Source organism: Cebus imitator, unplaced genomic scaffold (genome assembly GCF_001604975.1).
Source record: "Cebus imitator isolate Cc_AM_T3 unplaced genomic scaffold, Cebus_imitator-1.0 Scaffold100, whole genome shotgun sequence".
In the NCBI taxonomy this organism is placed as follows: Eukaryota; Metazoa; Chordata; class Mammalia; order Primates; family Cebidae; genus Cebus; species Cebus imitator.
In genome coordinates, this window is record NW_016107415.1 from 1,142,961 (window position 1) to 1,148,960 (window position 6,000).

The following is a 6,000-nucleotide window of genomic DNA, read 5'->3' on the forward strand; positions in this document are numbered from 1 at the left end:
ATGCTGTTTGGGATAATTGATCCTGATGAACAGAACTTGAACTGCTACTATAACATGAAGGTAAAGAAAAATGTGTCTTAAAGATTTCTTATAGTGTCTCTCAATATTACCACACTCTGCAATTATGCTCAATGGAAAATTACAACAACCCAATTCACGCAGCACAACTAATGGCCCAGCCCCTTCTGGAATGAAGATTTGGGTCACCATACCAGGTGAAGAAACAAGACCACCTAAGGTGCTTGCTGAAGACAAAGGGAATATAGAATGAGTAGTGGAAGGAGGCAGTTATAAATATCAGCAATCAACATGTGGCCAGATACATAAATGAGGACTATAATGTCATAATTTTTAAAAAAAATTGTTGTGCATCTATCTGTGTGTATTCCAGTTATATATCTATTCATATATCCACATTGATGTCAAAAACTATAGCTATGGCTATACTTCCCTGACATCATTATTGCCAAATATAACTTTAATCCCTATTTAACTTTAATTCGATTTAAATTCCTCAAGGCAAAGCCTTCAGACTATTTTTGTTACAGCTAAAAATAAATGTAATTGTGAGCTATCGAGCACACAAATTACCTTTATCAAATTTTAATTGTTAGTAAAAAGAACTTCAAGTAAACTAATTAACTTCTTTAAAGGAATAGCAGTTTAAGAATCTCTGATGAGTTCCAATCACCACTGATATTGTAATAAATGAGCAAACAAAGTTTTATCATTAAATTTCATCAGAATATAGGTCATAGATTCATTATACTTACTATATTTATCTTTTTAGTAATATTTTCTCAGTCATGTAATTCAACTGATTTTGTTAATGACTGTACCAATATAGCTTCTCCCAACTTCCTTTGAAAACAAAACAAACAAACAAATATAAAATGTCTCATTTCTAAAACTTTTAAAGATGATTAGCAGTGGATTTCTGGTCAATACAGTATTGTGAATTAATATTTTGAAATTCTCAGACCAAATATTAAACTAAAATGAATTAAATTATCTACATTCAATAACAAAATATACATGTGAAAGAACAGAACATAGATTATAAACGAAAGGGTTCCTAGAACTGAAGCTGATTGACAGTGGTCTTTTATTTTGTAAATATAATTGAGGGGTAGCTGCTGAAAATAAAAAGAAAAAAAAAACAAAAGTTGTTGATTCAAGATAGTGAACAACATCAGCTTCATTGCTTAAAATTTGAAGCTGTATATTCATCTTGAAAGAAGCTGAGAAACACAGCATGTGTTTTTGGATTATATAAAGGGGCTTAAAGAGAAGTTGGAGTAAACATATGCAAACATGCAGTGAAGATAGACAAGGCACCTACTGAAAGGACAATCTAGCAACTGGATTTAGAGTATCTCTAATATCATTATATTACAGGATCTCTGACCCACAAATACAAGACTTAGTTTGTACTGCAAGTTCAGGAGGAGGCAACTGACAATGCTGTCTGCATGGATGAGAATACATAAAATCACATCACATGCAGCACATCAATCATATCATAAATAACCACATCAGCTTTTTTCAAATTTATATATTAATTTCAAGCAGATTCAGTAAAGACGTAAAATATTAAGCTGATCACAGTGATATAGAGTACAGAATTAGAAGTAACCAAAATTATATTTTAAGAAGAAACATGAGAAAAACAGAGCTTTTCTTAACAGTTACTAGAATTATTGAAGTTATAGACATAATGAATTTATTTTAAAAAATACTGTGGAGTTGACAAAGTGAAAAGCTAACACACCAATACTAAAAAATAAAGACCAAAATAAACTGACACAAACATTTAAGGACAATTGTGACAGAGAAGGAAAGGGGCATGACAAATCAGTGGGGATGAATTCAAGTATTCAACAAATTGAATACAAAAATAGAATCTCCATATGAAAATGAAAATTATGCTGCCACCTCACAAAATACAAAAAAATCCAGATAGATTATAAAACTATTTGTAAAATAAAAATTTTGAAACTTTTATAAGTATTCATAGTAGTATGTTTTCATGTCCTCTAGGGATGGAAAAGCATTTATCAATGACACAAAAGTACAACCCATTAAAAAAAAAAAAAAAACTTGATCAGACTAAAGTTTAAAACTTATTACTATGGCAAAATATAAATTAAGGTTAGAAAAATGCCACAGTGGGAAAAATATATTTTCGGTGTATATAACCAACAAAATTGAATAATCAGAATTTACAAAAATTTATTTCATTTAAAACAGATTCTACAGCCTAAATGGAGAAATATACAAAAGATATAAACAGATGACTAACAGAGAAGACTAAAATAGCCAACGTGCATGTGAAAAGTGCGTTTGACTAGAAATCAAGAAAGCATAAAACAAATTCATATCTATCAGATTAGCAAAATTGCAAAGACTGACGTTGTCACTTTGTATTAAGGACTGGAAAGGTGGAGCTCTCTTACGGTAGAATAGGATATAAAGACCAATTCAGTTTTGATAACAATTTGGCAATTTATTTTAAACTTTAAGATTAAAATATTTAATTGCCTATTGAGAGTGGTAGGAGGCAACCAAATGCCTAGGCAGACAGGGGCAGGAACCTGGTAAAATTCCATCTCCACGTTGAAGGCAATTTAAAGCCTGAAATCCAAGCTACAAGTTAAATCCTCAGAATGGATTGAGAACTTGTCGTCCTTTTTGACATGCTTTCCCCTGACTGATCCCCACCCTTCACCTATTTTACAATTTTACATATATCTATCATTTCCTAATTGGTTTTCTACACTGTCATGCTCACCTTTGAGTCGTGTTTTCACTTTAACATTTTTTTGCATACTCAAAAACTAATCAGCACTCTTAGGAGTCCATAAGAGGCCCCAGAACCAGCCACACAGGAGACTTTCCCGCCTTCGGGTAGGGGAACCACCCCACTTTGCTGAGAGCTTTCCTTTTGCTTAGCAAATGTTAGGCTACTCACTCTCCAGTGTCTGCTCACCTAATGCTTCCTGGTTGTGAGACAAGAAGGTAGACGTGGCTGAGCTAAGGACAGAAGGACCAAAACACTATCCATTGTTCCCTTTATGAATCTGTCTTAGATAAATGTTTACATATACACAAAAATATACACGCACAAAAATAACCATGAAATGTGTTTATGATATTGAAATACTGATTTATGTTTATCATTAAAAGAACTCCATCAAATTTTTCAGAGTATCTTCACAATTACTGATGCTATTGAACATTGGGAAACAACACAGTGTAGCCCACCAGTTGAAGAAAACATAAATAAAATATAGAGTATTCATTCATTGAATCAATACGGTACTTACAACTTAAAAACTGTAGTTCTCTACATAACTAAATCTAAAACATCATATTTCTTGAATAAAAGAAAGTCAAAAGCATCATGAATAGTGTGATAGATTTACGTAAATGTTAAAAACATAATACTATTGTACATAATAAATACATTAGTACAGATATATTGATTTCCTTTAGAGAGAGAGGAATGAATAAGTAGAAATTCAAAATATGTTACAAATGGGGCTACAAAGTATTTTTCAACAACAGCTGTATTTGTGTCATGTCATTTTATTAGCTGACGGAAAATGTAAAGGAAATATGGCAGTGGTACATGTTCATTATATTAGCTTCACTTTTTTATGATTTTATTTTATTTACTTTTACTTTTATTTACTTTTTTTTTTTTAAGACGGAGTTTCGCTCTTGCTGCCCAGGCTGGAGTGCAATGGCTGGGTCTTGGCTCACCGCAATCTATGCCTCCCACGTTCAAGTGATTCTCCTGACTTAGCCTCCCGAGTAGGTGGGATTACAGGCATGTGTCACCACGCCCGGCTAATTTTGTATTTTTAGTATGGACAGGATATCTCCATGTTGGTCAGGCTGGTCTGGAACTCCCAACCTCAGATGATCCGCCTAGCTCAGCCTCCCAAGGTGCTGGGGTTACAAGCATGAGCCAGCACGCCCAGCCACTTTTTTATGATTTAAAATGAATAACATTTACAAAATTTTGCTAGTCAATATTTATTTAGAAGTTCAGTGACTAAATCAGACAGAGTACATTATTATGAAGATAGAACTTCATGGGATGGTGTAGGGGCTGTGGAGAAACAGAATAAATTCAATCAAGCTTCAGTGAAAGTGAGAAGTTTTTTCTTTTTATCATTCCCCACTGTTTTTTTTCCCCGAATTGAAGAAACAACCACTGCTAATCAGGTAAACAGATAGATAGCTAATTCTATCTGCTGTACTCCTACTAGTCTGGTATCTTTCTACTTATAGAGTGTTTTTCATATTTGAGAAGGGGATAATATTTTAAGAAAGTAAGTCAAAATAAGTGGCATGGAGAGTAAGAGGCAGTGGTCTAAGCAATATTTAACTCCAGTCATTTTTATACCATCTTAACTGCATGATGTTTCTACACAGCACTGTTGCTATTACTTATTTAAATCCACTTGTGTCTCAAAATTTTAGAAAATACGGAGAATTATCTCATTTCATTTAAAGAAATTCCCAGCTGGGAACGATAGCCTTCACCTGTAATCCCAGCACTTTGGGAGGCCAAGGCAGGCAGGTCATTTGAGGTTAGGAGTTCAAGACTAGCCTGGCCAATATGGTGAAATCCCATCTCTGTTAAAAATTCAAAAAAAAAAAAATTAGCAGGGCATGGTCGCACATGGTTGTAGTCCCAGCTACTTGGGAGGCTGAGGCAGGAGAATCCTTGTACCCCAGAGGCAGAGGTTGCAGTGAGCCATGTTAGTGCCACTGCACTCCAGCCTGGGCAACAGAGTGAGACTCTGTCAAAAACAACAAAAAAAATTCCCACATCACTTGCCAACTGAAAAGTAAAATAATGCAATTTAAAAATTATGTATTTAAAATAGAAGATCAAATCATATAATTAAATTAAAGACATATTAAAATGAGATGGATTACAAAATGAAAGTCTTGGCCTAGTTTGCAAAGAACACATCTGAAAATAATTTTAAAGAAAAGCATGAGGCTGAAAATAAACAGTCAAAGCAATTGATAATTGCTTGATATCACCTAGTTAAAAATTAGAAATTCTAACACAAGAATTTAATTCTGTCCTATAGTTATGTTGCTATATCTTGAGATTTCCAACTCATAGATGTATAGTCATGAAGGACCAAAAACTGTTTACTGTGATTTCTGCTAGAATAGGTTATTATGCATATATTTCTTAATAAAATGATAGAAATTTTGTGTAACCAACTCACCTCAAAAGTTCATCTGAACAAGCTTCAGATTCAATCTCTCATCTGATTCTTTCTTGTCAGGTAATGCTCACAGGGTAATAGCAAAGTTCCTCATCCACACACCAAACACTAATTCATTTGGGAAAATAAGGCTTTTAAGTGGCTTTCAAAAGCCATTTAAAAATCTCTTCATGAAGTTCAAAATATTTTCAGTGAGTTCTTAGGTGAAACTATAAAATCCAATTACAAAAGTCTACAAGTATTTCACCAATTTTTTAATCATCAAATTAAATTTTCTGTTATAAATGTGTCTCTAATCATAGGTGAATTAACAAAGTCGGCTAACATGCAAAGCTAAACAAAGCATGCGTGTACTGTCTCTGTAACAAAAGTCTTTTTCAGAAGACCTTAGATTCTTTGAATAACATAGGCAAAATATGTTAGTGTAGAAAAGGTCAGTAAACAAGCACCACTGTAAAACGAGTTGTTTATGGTCTAGCAGAAAGAGAGAGAAAGAGACAGAGAGGGACATAGGGAGACAGAGAGAATAAAAATTGAATGGCCTGTCCATAATATGATTTACACATTTCTTCATGCGGTGTATGTGGGGAAGCGAGCTTTCATGTGTGTATGGGTGCAGTCCATTCTGCACCCAAAGCAGCAAAAGTGAAATAACTTTATAACTTGGATTTGAGGAACAATACTCAACATTAGATTCACTATAGCTTTAGCATTCTGTGTGCATTTTCTAAAACATAGTTTA

General features: G+C 33.5%; 1 long non-coding RNA gene across 1 annotated transcript in view; it reads right to left on the bottom strand.

Moving 5' to 3' along the window:
- Positions 1–5,604, bottom strand: part of LOC108310023 — a 520,130-nt gene extending 514,526 nt beyond the window's left edge. Inside the window, exon 1 of the long non-coding RNA XR_005201575.1 lies at positions 5,259–5,604. This is a non-coding gene — a long non-coding RNA (uncharacterized LOC108310023). The remainder of the gene's footprint in view (positions 1–5,258) is intronic.
- Positions 5,605–6,000: the final 396 nt, after the last annotated feature.